Source organism: Hylaeus volcanicus, chromosome 3 (genome assembly GCF_026283585.1).
Source record: "Hylaeus volcanicus isolate JK05 chromosome 3, UHH_iyHylVolc1.0_haploid, whole genome shotgun sequence".
Lineage (NCBI taxonomy): Eukaryota > Metazoa > Arthropoda > Insecta > Hymenoptera > Colletidae > Hylaeus > Hylaeus volcanicus.
Window position 1 is genome coordinate 3,508,937 of NC_071978.1, and position 16,066 is coordinate 3,525,002.

At 45.8% G+C, this 16,066-nt stretch overlaps 1 protein-coding gene across 2 annotated transcripts in view; it reads left to right on the top strand.

Moving 5' to 3' along the window:
* Positions 1 to 1,582: 1,582 nt before the first annotated feature.
* The window catches only part of LOC128873996 (igLON family member 5-like), a 51,520-nt gene continuing 37,036 nt past the window's right edge, over positions 1,583 to 16,066 (top strand). The window contains exons 1-2 of one of the 2 annotated variants that reach the window (XM_054118184.1): positions 1,583 to 2,096; positions 2,633 to 2,880. The gene's annotated coding sequence lies outside the window, so the exon portion shown is untranslated. The remainder of the gene's footprint in view (positions 2,097 to 2,632; positions 2,881 to 16,066) is intronic. The other variant, XM_054118183.1, reaches the window with a different exon arrangement.

The window sequence follows — 16,066 nt, forward strand, 5'->3', positions numbered from 1 at the left end:
CGGAAAACGCTGACCCGCCATTTCCACTGCCAATCTGTTACGGACGCGCGGATTCAACAGAGGAAAACACCGACGGATAAGGGACGAGCATTCTCACGCGCGTCCCTCTTTCATCTTGCTTCGCGCCTTCCTCGAAAGCTGGACTCTCCCTCTCGATTCGCAACCCCTGCTCTTCTTGAATACTGACACCTAGATTTCATCTACTGATTTCCGCTTACTTCGCGCGATGTCTTCTCTCCCCTGTTTACGCGACACAATTTGGAACAGAGCGAAAAGGAAATTTTACGGACTCGCGTTCTCAAGTTAAACCTTCGTTAATATCCGAGACACCGGCACCTACGCTTTTAGCGAAGCTACGGTTTCTAACAGAAGCTGCAGCGCGACAATATTCTAATCAGAATTATTTCTGGATTACACGCAGCGTAATTCTCTCGCCTTTTGTCGATGGGAACGACAACGGAAGTGGATTGACAATGCTTCGTCGCGTAAGAATTTTCGCCAGATTCGTGCCAATTAAGAACCACAGTCTCGTTAGGACGAAACGAACCACGGCTTAATTTTAATCTCAAACAATAGTTGGCCGTCGTCCGTTTTCCCTAGCGTTTCGTCTTCCCTCCAATTTCATCCGTGGGTTTCCGTTCAGCCGGCCGTGGGCTCCAGCGTCGGATGACACGAGTTTTCTGGAGAGAAAATCGAGCACGAGAGGCAAGTTAAGCGCATGGATAAACATTTACGACCGTGACGCGAACTCGCTGTTCTTCCCCTTTATTAAATATTTAAAGCTGCGCTGAACACGATCTCCCTCGCACGCGAGTGGTTTCATTTCGCGAAATAATAAAAAGCAAACCGTCACGGGAATAAAGGAAGAACTGCGGAGACGAAGTCACGAAATCCACGGCGATAAACCATTCGTCTGAGAGATATGTATTCCCACGTGACCTCGGATGGCGGATCCAAACTTATAGGGGGTTGAAGTTGATTCGAATTGACTGCTTACATTCGTTGGGTAAATAATGAGGACACGAAGAGTCTGTAGAGATTTCTGTAGCCAGTCCTTTTCGAAGAATCGCTCATTTATCAAGTTCCGTGTTAAGTCGTTTTCGCCCGACTTTTCGATCAGGCCATTTGATGATTCGACTAAAGATTTTACAGAATTAAGTTTGTCATAAAGTATATGTTTTCAGCGAATTAAATAAATACGTCATCGGTGGTACACGTGGCATGGAACGTGTTAAGAACGTTTTCATCTTGTGAATGTTAAGTACTACACAAGCTAAGAAATGTAATATCTTCTTCTTGGAATGAGAATGAGCTTTTGAAACCAGTGTCGAAGTTTTAGAGGAAAGCTGGAAACGAAGCTCTGTGTCCAAAGTGTCCCTTGGGTGGTCGAGTAATTTTGTCAGGAGCCCTTTGAGCAATATTCAAGGCTGCGAGCATCGGCTCGTCGCAGCCTTAACAGGTACGCTGGAGAGTAATCCGGACACATCGTCGAGGCGTGATGCGCGCGGCAGAGCCGTGCGGCGCCGAGGTGGCCGCGAACCTCGCGACGCAGGCGTCGAGCCCAGGAACGTTCGTCAGTCGTCGGGCGAACTTGAAACGCGTGGGTTCGCGGCCTCTTTGCCACGCGGTGCAAAACCACCTCCGCGCCAAAACGCCGTCACGCTTCTTTCGACTGATTCTCTGTGACTCGTGAACCTGTTCGTTTTCGCTCGGAACTCGACGCTCTTATAGTACCGATTCGTCGATTCGTTTCTCGTGGAGTTTGCGAAGGATGTTATTTTTCACCAGGATCTTATTGCGCGCGGATGTCAAAAAGAATTCCTTGAGAGTTGACGAAGACAAGAGTTGAAAGCCGCGCCCTTATGCCTATGTTAATTTATCCATCAGTTTTCAAAGCAGAAGGTTTCTTGTTGCATTGGTCTTACGTGTATGTGGTTTGACAATGATGTTTGAAACTACCCACGATAATCGTTCGGATAGAAATCGTCGACCGAGAGCGCTGTTTTAGGGAAGAGGACGCTGATCCCTCTCGGATCTCGGCGGTGGCGGTGAAGCTATTGACTCGACATACGAGTCTTCTCTGTTATTGTAGACAGGTTTGAGAAAACGCTAAATGTACTTTTCTATAGATTCTTACAGTCTTTAAACTCAATTGCCAAACCGTGTATTTTTATGTCCATTTTATACTCGATTAGAAATCAAGATTCCAGGTCGGAAGAATTTCAATTCCAATGAAACTTCATTGCTCTTCCAATCCATCTACCAGTCGTCGTATTGGAAAATCTACCGTCTACCATCTCTATTACCTTCGAATCTAATTTTCATAAACGTAGACAATTCGTTCCCACAATTTCGTACCATTGTCCCATCTGCCAATCGCAGCGCGACGAAACCCCCATAGACGCTACCAGCTGGATTGAAATTCATCTGACCATAATTATCTTAGGATCGTCGAGCAACTCGCAAACACGTTTCCCCGCGGAACGTTTGCGAAGTGAAATATCCACGGTACCCTTTCAGCCAGAGCCACCGCAAATAATTTTCAATCAAGCTGTCCCGCAAAGAACTCACGAATCGTGTATTGTAAACTGCTATATCCACGTTCTAATCGTGAGGTTCGTTGCCGTTTCAGCAACAGTAGTTTTCAGTTGTTTTCTCCCCTTCCCGTAGTGGTATTATTTTGATCGCGCCAACGCTGAAACTCGATTCCCGCAAACTGCTGGACTTCCAACCGAGAATTCGATCGCAGTCCGTGAAACAGTAAGACAGTGGACAAATAAAGTTTCCACGTGGGACGCTGTGTGCGACACACGCTACGGAATAACAAGAAGAATAATGCCTGGTCGTAGTACGAGTCACGATTCCGTCGAGCGATAAGCGGTAAGACATCTAACTACTCACCAATTTTGACCTATAATTTCTTGTCAACGTTTTATCCTTTTATTATTACTATTCATTAGCCAACAATTAGTATAGTAAATAAACGTGAAATAGAGGCCACCTCGATACCTACGAAATCACTTGCAACTTCGAAAGAGAACTCAGAGTTGCCGTAGTTAACGAAACGAGACGTTCACGAGCACCCTTGACAGGGTGCAGCAATATTAAAGACTTTATTCGGAGGAAGAAATTGATCTCCAAACCGTAATTAGCTTCAAAGTGACCGTCTCCGTGAAATCTCGCTACCCTATCGCCGCGCTTACGTCGCTACTTACCCCGTTCGAGCATTCTGACGCAGCAATTACATAGAATGCAAACTTTGCACCACAAATTACAACGGCGCAGGAACACATGAGACAACTCCGATAGCATAACTACGCTCCAGAGATAATGACTTAAAACGTTTGCACGGATTCCCTTGCAGAACATACCAAACGTGTAATAGACCGAGAGTTGGGCGCGTAAAGTTGGCCGGCTAATTATTTCTAACCTGCCGTGTATTAAATTAGAACGCTAGATACCGTTTAACCAGAATGTATGTTGCAATTCCGCAACACCGTGTATATTTCACTCCACGAATAAAACGAATAAAAAAAATGGAGGAATAGAAATATGAAGAGAAAATGTGCTAGACGAAAGATGGTTGGAAGAAAGATTTTATGTCTAAAAATATCTGAAAAAAAGAGCCTGCGCAGATACGTTTTTGAATCACTGTAGCGCGAGAAGAATGTTCGATAACGAACCGGACAATTCGGCGAACCGTTGCAACTAGTGCGAACAAAGTTTACGGAAAACTTGTTTCGGAACCACGTTTTATTCGCCTGGTCGTGCGATGGAACCGCGAAATACATTATTTCCTGGCACGGGAGGGTCCCGCAATTTAATAATGTTGGCCCGATGTCCTCTACGTGACCGGATTTCTATTCTATAAGTTCCATCGTCCGACCAGGGTGGTGGTAAAGTTTCATCCTGCAGCAAGTTTCGCGACGAGCGGTTCTGCTCCCCGTTTCATTAATCTGAGGACGGCAGAAGTAATACCTTACCGCTGGCGATCCGTTCAAGATTCGTCGGGGTGACAAGTTCCTAATGGAACTTCGCCGATGGGATAACGTGAAAAATCGAGTAACTCTGAACGACGCTGGTCTCTAAATTCTTCGTCTCTAATCTGTCTTTGAATCGTCTTTCAAGTGTTCCAAGCAGAAAGAAAGATCAGACAATTTGTAAGTTCGCAATAATCGCGTTTAATCTGTCTAAGCCCGTGGAAACTTGTTCGAGAAGCCTTTAGCTCCCGCTTCGTATCGTTGTAACCCCCAAACGGTGATTTTCGGAGGAAAAACACGAGCACCAGCGGACTCGACATCTGCGTTCAACCGTGGAGCTTTGTTTGTTCCGAGTCGGAAAAACAGAACGATCCTCCTTTAATCGCTCGACGCGAAACGTTCGTTATTTTCATCCTCTGTGCGACAGAAACTACGACAGGAAAAACTAGGGGGATGGTGGTTCGATCCAAGAAGAGAGAACTAAACCGAAGCCGTGAAATCCTGAGCATCTTTGTCAACGTTGCTTTTTATTGGGACTGGAATTCTGTGGAAGAGCCCAGTGCTATCGATTTCGATGCGATAACTGGAAGGTTAATAACCGTTCCGTGGCATCGAACCTGTGAGAATTAATTTCGTCCTCGAATATATTCGAATAAATGACAGATGTTTACTCGAACGTAGAAACTGCCGAGAAAAGCTCGAAGGAAGCAGATATTTCGGGCAGAGAAAATTTGAATAAAACCACGCTCCCTCCCCTTCGCGGCACGTCCTCTGCACCTCCGTCTTCCTGTCTTCCTTCCGACCCCTTCCGCTCGAGAAGTAATGCAAGTTCCACGCTGGAAACTCGTAAAAAGCCGTGACCAGCTCGAACCACCGCCAGTCTCACGACAACCCGACATCTGCGGTCCAAATGCCTCTTCTATTCTCACCCTCCTCGCTTGGAATTCAACTATTCCGCGGGCCAGACAACCGCCTTTCCCTTGTCCTCCAGCGTCCTATGAAGGACTGTGTTTTGCTAGAGTCCACCGAGTTTTCCTTGGATCCTTCCTCCTCGCCCGATTCGTCCAATTCCGCGCCGCGAAAAACTGACGGCATAACTTCGTAACAGCCAGCAGATGCTTCGATCGGCCCAACTTCCGGATATTGAGTCATAAGGTTTTTCTTAGGACACGAAAAATCGAGAAAAAGGACGTATTTCGAACGTTTTATTTTTCTGCTGGAAATTCTGGAGCTATAACACCTTTTCGCGTGGAATCACCCTCTGTCCACTTGTACCACCACTCGCAGAGGTACATGTTTTTATATCATCTTCCTTTATCGAAACGGATTTGTTTCGATAGCAGTTTGGACAATGGACAAACACTCGAAAAATCCAAAGTAGATGGAGTAGTTTCTCGAATTTCGACGGTGTCGTTACCGTTGATTTAACATTCCATTTCGCGGGTCAAGCACGCGATTACGAGCTCTCGGTTGCAGCGTACTGCATACGCCAACTCGAAAATAGGATTGCGGCTATTAGGTTGGCAAGGTTGCGCAGGCTCGAGCTGGAGGAGGAAAGAGTTTCGCTTCTATTTTCTATTTGCGCCGGAAAGGTATAGTCGTAAGGAAAGAACCGTGCGTAGCAAACATTCCTGTGGACTTACCATGTGGCGCAGTACCTTACTGGGCGTTCTCGGTTATCGTTTCCCTGGAATAGCCTTGCCTCCGTTCATTCGATATCCGACCGAGTGGAATATTCTGTTTTCGTCCGATGTCGTTCGCCTGGACCCTTGTCCGTTTCCGACAGTGACGTTTTACGACACCGCATTTGAAAGTCTTATAAAACGAATCTCGTTGTCTGTGCATAGAAAAGCCATCGTTCCTATCTGCAAGAAGCTGAGAAGCTTGTCGTACGATGCTCCCGATGTTCGGCTAGGAGGTAATGAAATTTCTCATCATAGATAATCCTGTTTTGTCTCCAGTGATTCTAACAGCTTTATGAATGACAGTGCTTCCGTTAGTGACGCGTGGCATCGAAAAATAGGTCCCTTCCGCATATAAAATGGTTGGTCCGATGTCGAGTGACCGGTTACCATTTAAGGAGCTCGTTCCATCACCAATTCCAGCTGTCGATCTTGAAGCTAATTCCGTACGTGTACAACATAATTCCGTCATCGATCGAGAACTACTTTCGGCTGTTCTCCATTGCGGAGTACCTGTCGCAACTGTTCTAATGGAAGGACTGCGAACGTCACAGTTCCCAACAGACGCGCGACGATCATTTTCTCCGGAGGTTTCCACGTCCCGTCCAATATCCAGCTAGAATATTCCGTTCCCTCGGATTTTGCGCTTCCGCTCTCGATTCAGCGAGGCCATCGTTTAAGTCACCCCCCTCTCGATGGCCACGTATACGACGATCGTAGCCTGCACGCGGTCCGAATCGTCTCCCAAGCTGTCCGCTGCAGTCGTCTTTCGGAACATGGAACTTGCAAAAAAATTGCACCATTCCACGGGATTTCGGGATCCGGGCAAATGGACCTTGACGGAACGACCGCTCGAATATAATACGAAACGAGTTTCATCGAGACGGGGGTCTCTCCACGATTTTGTACTTGCGTTCGCGGTTCGTTGCATTCTACCGCGTCATTCGTACGCATTTGGAACGGACCAGCATCGATTGTGATCGAACCACGAAAGAATAGGATGGCATCTATGGCGACGAACGCGAGTACTTTGGGTAACTCGATATAGTCGGATCCATAAATCGGCATACGGGTAAAAAAAAAATAGACAACAGAGACCCGCATATTTTCCACCGTGTTTGTCAATTAAAAAAGAGCCAAAATATACGCGAGACTCTTGTTTGCCTTTCCCGTATTTTTTTATTAAAACTTCAATCTATTCGCTGGTATAATTTTCCTTCAAAAAGTTCTACAGAGAACACCTTCTTTCTCCGCTGGTGAATGAGGATAACCCCCCCAAAGTGGCGAGCGAAAATGAAAACGTTTACAAAAGGCTGGCCGAATAGACTCGGGCGCTTCCCTCGGACTCGTCGACTCCGTCCGAGATTCCTTCTTATCGCGCCTGAGCTCATCAATAACGGATCCGTACAACCGACGTTAAAGCAGAAGATCCGTAGTTAGACTTATCAACCCCTCTGATCTCCGAGCACGCGGCCAGGGGTCCCTAACTAGAGGTCACGTGCCGTGCGTACGCAAAGTTGCAACCCTTGTGTGTTAACCCTCGACCGGATGATCCGTATCTGGCTCTAGATTATCATAAATAGCATCTGTAGCGAGAATCGGTGTTTGGATGGGCAGCCAGGTCGTAGCCAGGGCGCGATAACGAAACTGAGCATCGATAACAGGGTACATCGGTCTTACGGCTGAAAGATTTTCATTCCGATATAACGAGCCCTCCCTCGTCGTAATCCGACGACTTCGAAGAATAAACGCGTTGCAGAGTTTTCCCGAAGATTTTCACGGTGACGTTGCTGTAACAGGAAATTCCCATCGGGGGACGACACTTGCCAAAGTTTCGCCAGCCCCTCCGCGCCTGATGGACGCGATTCGATCGAGATACCTCGAGATTCCTCGTATCGATCCGCGATCCTTAAAACTGAAACGAGACGTTGCACAAAGCCGGGCCGTTACATAAAGCCGTAGCTGAAGCCGAGTGTGGCGGCTAAATGGGTCACGGGCCACTTGCCCACGGGATTTCAATGACGACCGAGAGCTGGAAAACTCTGGCTCTTCCTTTAAGAGAAAACGTGTTGCGTCGCTCGCGGTGAGTTGGCACGTTCGGCGAAAACGCGTCTCGCGAACTCCGCGGATAACGCGGGATGCGCGAGATTATCGACAGGGTGCTCTCTTTGATCAACGTTTCGATCTCTATTATAAATCCGCTTGTGAACGTTATTATATTAGGTAACCATGTGGAGGGTTATTGTATGTAAATTTGTTAGAGGGAAATTTCCCCTTCGAAAAATTTTAATCAAACAACCTTTCAATCAGAGTGATTGATTTTTCCATGAATATACTTAAAATGTAAATTGATCGCGGAATTATAAGCCAGAGGAGATTTTTATAACTATGTATATTCAGCTTCGAACGCGTGATACATAGGTAGAAAAATTTGCTCGCCTTATTGTGAAGCGCGGCCTCGGAATTTTCTCTCGTTTCTTCCTATCTGATCGCACATATGCACAGGGACGCGGGTACATCGCAGGCAGTTGTTATTCAAGTTATCGGGAACTTCAGGCTAATCATCGTAGCATGTTACTCGTGTCAGGGATGTGTATCTAATCGTAGAGGGTGGCAGAGTTTAAATAAAACGGCTCGATGGAGTTGCAGGATCGCGATGGCATGGCGTCCTACGCTTTCCCTGAATATCATTCATTTCCCTCGAGCTCTTTTCAGCTTATTCCGCATTTCTACTATTAATCATGCATTTCGTGCTTTCAACCGTGTATAGTCGGGGCTACACGGATGCGCTGTTCAATTACTTCGAATTAATCTTTCATTGGTCGCTGCAAACGATATCGAGACGCGAAAAAGGAACGATTCTGTGGCCCGATTCCGCGATTGAAAAGCGTGCGTTTTAGCCTCGCCGCTGCCAAATATGAAATTATTTTCAATGTACACGTTTCGCTCGCGGAAGTTCATTTTCATTTGCCCAGCTAACGTATTTATTACGAAAATCGATTTATTAATATCGTGTGTTGCATCGGGACCGCGATACGCGGAACAGAATTTCTGTTATTTTGTTTCGACTCGCGTTCCCCGTCGGTAACATAAATTTCGTACGGCCACTCCGGTGACAGTCGCCTCTTCCACCTCGTAATATAAAGCTTCGTTACCGCGGACAAAAATTGCGCCGACATTGTTTTAACTTGTCAGCGAACGCTGCATAATGTTTCCGCGAGTCCGTGGCTATCTAAATCAGCTACCCCTCTACTGTTCTACCTTTGCGACACTGAAATCCGAAAATAATCGAAATGGTCGAGTTAGGCTTCGAATATCAGCACCGTTAATTCCGCTCTGTTCAGCGGCAGGATATCACTCTTATGTTTCTCTTTCCGTTTCTGTATCACGCGGTGGACTTCAACAAAAATACGTATATCTCGAGGCGTATCTGACTCGGCGGCAACTTAACGCGTTAACGTGGTACCACAGTACGCGAGGCAACGCTTTTGGAACGAGGATAAAAACATCTGGCGGCACCGGTGAAACGAACGACAGAGAATCCGTGCAATTATAATCGACGCGGCGTGTCGCGGCGAATGGGTTAATCGAATCGGCCGTAAATTGCAATCGGCGAAGTTGCAGGGAAATTGCAGGATGCGCACACGGAATGTCACGCATCTGCGGCGTTGAATACGTGCCCCAGAGCGTAGATGGTACATACCAGAGAACATCGTTGGATCACGGTTCACAGTCGGCACTTATTTGAACACAGGCCACACGAAACGCCCCCCGACTTGCCCAATGGTTCGGCCATCCTATAATAACCGGCCACGTCAAGACAAATATGCGGTGAGCAAATTTTGACGAGGTACTGCGCCCATATTTGCGTTCGATTCTACCCCCTCTGGCGTGACCGCGATTGGTAACCGCGGAGTTCCGCTCTCTAGGGTCGCACGGCCACACAACGATCTGTCCTCCAACGTTACCGCGACATTACCGATGGTTTATAACCGAGACTGGTACCCTGAGAACCTCCACCGATAGTTGACGAAGAAAGGGAATCGTCCTTTCCCCACTGAGAACAAAAGAATACGGATGAAAATTCATTTACTGCATATTCAAGTAGCTCTTTTGCGAAGCTAAGTGGCGAACGAATTACATTTCAAAGTCCGTAGTATTAAAACACTGAATACCAAAGCTATATTTTACATCGGATTAATCGCACGCGTACGGAGGAGGTTAAGCGGAACAATTTAGACAACTCTTCCCTAAGCGTTGCCTCGCTTGTTTTCCCAGCAGTATTTCAAGGATTACCAGAACTCCGTTCCAGAATTTGAATTAGATAGACGTACGCGTGCCTACGAGCAATCCTTTCGGGACTTGAAGTCCTGAATTTACATAACAATGCTCTCTACGCACGTGCAAGAGAAGTCTAAACAGTCATGCCGAGACGTCATATAGAATTTATTACAAATACGCTACGAGCAGATCAGAATCCACCATATTATCCAACGAAACGTAGCAACCAACGCTTTCAATAAACTCACCCGAAAACAATGAAATCGCGAAGCTGGGTATCGCGTAAACATCGTCAAATGTTCGCTGCAGCGTAAACTGCTTTTCGAGCGAAAATAATTTTAGCTCCGAGGGAATATACAAGCGTCGGTCTCGAGTCGAATCGGTCGTCCATCGCAGCAGCCGAGGGAGCGATGTCGATATAAAGTTTTCAGTGGCCAAAGACAAACAGGCGAAGGCGACCGTAAGTCCAGTGGAACTTAACACTTGCCCTCTCGACGACAAATTATCGTCCTCCGTTAGCAGAACGATTTAATACTCGATTTAGGGAAGGGCCGCTACTTGGGCGCGACCCCGCCATTAGCCCGACCGACCGTGGCCAAACTTTATGGTACTAACGACGATGAATAATGGCGCTGCAGAAAATCGTTAGCTTCCCATTAACGGACGAGCCGGCCAGACAATCCGGATGGTAAACACTCCTAAACCAGGCATTCGGAATCTTGATAATGGATATCAAGTTGCGAACAGAACGAACCCCCGTGGATTACTGTCGGCGAAGGGAGGAACCGATCGTTCGAACGATGGCCACGATCGCTTCTGCGACTTCCGTTCGCCCATAACTCGAACCCACCTAACGATGTTATGATTCATCGATCGTTGAAGGTGCTCTCGCATATAAAATGAAGATGCGTACAAGAAGAACGTCGACATCGAGAAATGTTCGATGTCCGCTGTCCAAAGTTAATGGATCTACCGCTCGATTCCGTATCGACCGATTCGAGTCTTCTACAGTTCTGTGTATGACTGCGTCGCGTCGACCATGAGCTAGACTCTGTAGATAAACACTCGTCGGATAATGTGTAAATAAGAGGAACAGGCAGCAGAGAGAGAAACCGATTCTTTAGCAGAGAATGGTCACGTTCCGAGTTAGAACGATCGGCGTCGAGAGTCAGAAAGTTCCGCGTTAGGGACAAACCGCAACAGAAGGGGACAAAGCGAACGTAAAAGGAGGAATGAACTGAAAGAACGACGGGAAGGAAAGCAATCGTTCGACGAATCAGTTCGCGGTGATAGAAGAAAACGTCAGAAAGGGGCAGGTCGTTCGTTTCCGGCACGTGCGGCTGAGAAAAATTTCCAAACTTTCGCCTTCGCCTTCGAGCGATCGGATCTAACTTCAATCAAGAAAATTGTGACGAATCCAATTCGGTCACCGAGGACCATTTTCATTGTACTCGTTAGCCTACATCTCGCTTCGCCCAGGTTTCTGCCTAACGACCGAACACTTCCGCCTGTTTAGTCCAGAAAGAACTCGTTAAGGCTTACCGATCATTTTCTACGAGAGCAAACACTTGAATCCGGAAAGAAATTAGAACGGGACGATTAACCTCTTCGTTACTCGGAACCCGCATATGGGTCCCGCATGTTAATATGCTCGAAGCCCACATGTGGGCCTCGCTAATCCAACAATTGACTACAACAACCGAATTTGTGAGAAATGTCTAGAATAATAATATATATAATATGCGTATTAGAAAATCAAACTAAAAACGCAATTCCTACGATCATTTGTTACCGAACGTAAAGACCAGCCGAAAACATTTCGTTGAAAATAATTAGAGCACCTCGCGTTTGTGTCTCATTTGTATAATTGCGTTTACAACGGAGTAGCTCGTAAAACACTCCGCGAGTTCGACTAGCTGGTTTGCATTCCGAAAAACCTCTCCAATTGTATTTAAAAATATATGTATCCATGTTTTGCTTTCCGAGTTCCCTCTCCATGATAAAGTAGAGTTTGTATTACCAAGGTATTACGTACCGTGTGAAGAAATGATAAACAGCCGTCAAGCAACGCTGGCGTATATACTACGTACAATTTAATTCTGAATGCGTGCAATGTACTATGAGGAATTCCATTTCAGTTTTATGTTTCCTCAAATACCAAGCTTCAGCTGAAATGTAGTACAACCTACCTTTGCGTTTTAATGGTCACAGTGTAAGGGCCAAGTTGTCGTTTCGAAATATAGTTTTCAAGCGTTAAAATGCGGCCAATTGCAATAATATCAGAACGAAATTTTACTTAATCATAATAAACGCGATTCGTTGCACAGCCAGCAGAAGAATTCCTGGTCCAATTTACGGAATGCTTCTCCCGAACAATTTGTATTTGTACCTCGTCTCTCGTCGACCCTTCTTTCCTCGTTTTTCGTATGCGCGACGCTTCCGGATGCTTCTCAACTCCTTCTCGTAGATTATATTTCGTCATCAGCAAATAGAAATGGGCGCGATTCATATCTGGATATGAGTTTCGAATAACGAACGAAATAATAATAATAATCATTGAGATATTTATTTTCCTTATATTAGCAGATTTTTTAATATTCGGAGCAATTTACATTCGATTCCGCGTTTCGGCGTGTACTTGTGTCCTCGTTGCGAGATCTCTCTTGATTTCGTTCTGTAAATAATATTCACCTGACCTACTTTGTCGTTTGCATTGACAAGACATATTTGAACTAGCACGACCAAAGAGTCAAAGAGTAACTCGAAGGAATGAAATATGCAATTACTACGACGAATTATTTTTAGACAGACTAAAGTTACACTGCTAAAAATCAAGAGCTCGAATTGATATATTACTCTCGAGTACGTAAATCCGAGACTTGGCTGTTTTATAGCTCGTCGTTTACCCTCGTCCCACTTCGACCCCCTCCCTGTAACAATGGGGCGATAAATTTCAAGAGGATCCGATTTGCATAAGATCGACAAGAAGGGTACGCCTTTAGAATGAACTATCAATAAGATCCCCGCGATCCTCGAGCTGTCTGAGCAGACTCATCTATCGTTGGACGATTCTGAGACAAAGGAATATTTTTCACCTCGATAATCCGTCCTCGTCCAACAGGCGGGTCGGGTCTACGAATTCCATCGTTCATAACTTGGCTGTAAATTGCAGAATCGCCCGATATTCTACTCTGTATTACGAGTCGAGACGCGAGACACGACGTTCCTTTGCTTACACTGAGCATTTCTCGTTTTAGGAGTGTTCGAGGCAAGCTGCTGCATGCTTTATTAGCAACCAATGCGGAAACTTCCCTATCGAACAACTTCGGCAAAACGACGGAAACGGATTTCTGTAAATCAGGCCGTGAACACCTCGTGTTTCTGTTTCTCCTCAAACTTTCGATGTTTGCAGGGCGTGAAACAACATTAGTCGAAGATCCTCGAAACGAGGAGCGAACGAGTAGAATATATTACGAAACTTTACAGCACATAATTATTGGCAAGCTTTGGAGTAATTAAGCTCCTCGATAAATTGGAACAGTTTAACTAAAAGAGGGTCGAAAGTAAGTACCACGAGTGACGTTTATGAAAACGATAGAAGAGTCGAAAGATCCTAACTTTGTGATCAAAAATAAGTCGCGTATATACGCGACGTTCGAAGATTAATGTCAGAATGATTTTCTTTCTAAGAAAGGAACGGAAATTCAATATAAGGCGGTAATTTTCTGCTCGAGGGAATCCTGAAGCGAAACCTAAAAGTCGCCAGGCACCGTTCCTTTCTTGATTTCACGGGCCGCATGACCGTAAAGTACAATAAACGACAGTATTGAAATTCCTTCCCGCCATCCCTGATTTCCCTGCTGCGATCATTCACGCCCCAGTGGATCGATTAAAACTTTTTCCCTCCGCCTCGACGCGGCTGCGCTAACGATTACTTATGTTCGTTTCAGGATATTGCGTTTGTACGACAACGGAAACGCGGGGTCCTCTCTCCCCTCGATTATCGTTTTCCTTGCGCCGGAAAAAGAAGTTTCCGGTTCGCGGACATCTGGAAATTCCTTGAACGAAAAATAGCCAGGGGTAATTGGCCGCGATCAGTTTGCACCAGTCTGGACCACCCAGTCGCGGCCGCATCCTCGGCAAACTTCTCAAAACTCGTTCGAGCTCCTAAACTTTTTAATGTCACAGTCTGCACGCTCGCACGTCCGGTCGCACGTGGCTGCTGAGAGATGTCTACCGCAAGCATCCAGAACCACTGATTTTCCTTGAAATTTTATAAATCCATTGAAACGGATAACGTCGAAACGTTGTATCGAAGAATAACGCGTGCAATTCGCAATAAAACGGATCGTGGACAAAGCACGAACACTTACGAATGTAGTATGCGTTCATAATTGGTAATATCGATATACGAGAATTGCCCACCTGACGGCGACGTTTCTAGCGTTTACATAAGCGTTATCTGTACAGAGATTTATTGATCGATACACTCTACTTCCGCGAGCCATCGGATTCGCATGGGATTTCAACGACGACTCGCTCCGTCCCTCTCCCTGTATCAGAATCTATCTCTGTTTCTTCCCGTCTACCCCTCTGTTTCTCTCGCGGGTCGGCCATTCGATTGGGGTCAGACACTTGGATTTCACACGATCTATAATGCAGCCCTTTCGAACGGGATAGAATACGAAAGAGGCTCGAATGAGCGCGGGCTCGAAAAATGGCAATCGAATATGCGACGCGGCCGGAATTGCAGTCTAAAGCGTGCACTGTCCAACGAGTACGAACATCGGAGGAAAAAGCAGCGATAGTCCAGCTCGGGGGGATTTACAAAATCGTTTCGATTCGTTCAAATGAGTGGTATAATCTTGCTACAATTTAATCCATATGTATATTATCGACCATTACTGCTCCACCTCTTCTCCTCGTATCCTCTGGCTACCTTTTTATTCCTATCTAGCATACACCCGCTAGATTATTCGAATAATTTTTTCCCTGTGTTCCGCTTGAAAAATTCCATTCGATCGATTTCAATACCATCCGAAGTATTTCCACTCTTTCCAATGCGCCTGGTAGTTGCCATTCTCGTTGTAGTTATTACGAGTGCACAAATCTGTTTTAACAAACACGTTCGAAAGCACGTGAGTGTATGTACCCCGGAAATCGTAAATAACTTGCTCTCTAAAACTTTGCCATGGTCCACGATGTGCCCACATAGTTTGAATTATTTCGACGATGGATTTTCGATGGACCATTCGAAGCTGGAAAAATTAACGGGGAATGGAGATCGATAAGAAATATTTCTTTGACAACTGAAAATATAACACCGTAGTATTTCAAATATAAAAATAAAAAAACGTCTATAAAAGAAGTATCCAGTCGATATTTCGCAAATGGCCGCCGCCAGTTTTGATATCCCGAGCGACCATTCGATTAAGCGTATCGCGGCGCGCTTGTCGTTTACGCGCATCGCAGTTAATCCTCGTGTTACTCGACGACGTTGTGGACGCTTCCTCCAAGCTACATACACGTATAAGAGGTTTTAATGCGTTTAGGAGGGTTGCACCGTGCAACGTAACTTTCAAAATGTCGCGCAGTTTAGAACGAGGCCGTGTTTACCCCACCCCCGTAATCCAGGCGACCCTTCCCTAATACGTCGGCCAAAGCCGACCGCAACACCAGACGTCGAGTTTGCCATTACAAGCACTAAATCCCGTCAAACCTATCACGGGCTTTGGTCCCGCGTACTTTGTCCACCCTGTCCTCGAGAAGCCTTTTCGATGGCCAATTCACGAGCGACAATATACAAGAAATTCTTCTTTGGATACGGTATGCAACAGTTAAGAAATCGTCACCAATGTTTGTCAGTCTCGATACGAGTATCGTCGAGTCGTATAGAAGTGAGAGTCACAGAGAAGGAATAGTGTTCCGAAAAGTAGACACGTACATAAATGTAACCCATAAAAAGGAAAGAAACACTCGTTATCGTACCAACAATAAAAGTAATCTAAACCCGACGCGTGTCGAAAACGATACAGTGAGCATATAGGTGGTAACTATGGCTCGTGTTTCATTTCAAATCCACTTAGTAAAACGTGAACATTGAGCCGCTGTAACAAAGCACAG